Source organism: Sinocyclocheilus anshuiensis, unplaced genomic scaffold, assembly GCF_001515605.1.
Source record: "Sinocyclocheilus anshuiensis isolate Anshui unplaced genomic scaffold, SAMN03320099.WGS_v1.1 scaffold58, whole genome shotgun sequence".
In the NCBI taxonomy this organism is placed as follows: Eukaryota; Metazoa; Chordata; class Actinopteri; order Cypriniformes; family Cyprinidae; genus Sinocyclocheilus; species Sinocyclocheilus anshuiensis.
In genome coordinates, this window is record NW_015547688.1 from 2,459,309 (window position 1) to 2,459,605 (window position 297).

The 297-nt window shown below is 41.1% G+C and overlaps 1 protein-coding gene across 2 annotated transcripts in view; it reads left to right on the plus strand.

Annotated features, from left to right (window-relative positions):
- The window catches only part of ttyh3a (tweety family member 3a), a 77,337-nt gene that overhangs the window by 55,381 nt on the left and 21,659 nt on the right, over positions 1 to 297 (plus strand). The window lies entirely within an intron of this gene.

Here is a 297-nt window from a genome sequence, read left to right on the forward strand (position 1 = left end):
ATAAATGTAAAGACAGTACATAATGTCCTTAGTTTTACCATCAGTTCAAGCCCGAACGGGGAACAGAGTCGCGTGACAGACATAGTGATGATGCTTGTATGTATTTGCAGTACACAAGCAGCGATTAAGAAAGATGACTCCACTGTGAGTGACACTGTCTCTCTCTCACGCACACACACACGACGCAATACTCTAACAGTGACTTGAACAGTCAATAGCAAATACTTAAACTATTAAGAAACATACTTACAGTCGCTGATTCAGAAGCGCCAGATTGTCATAGCAAAGTCGGAATTT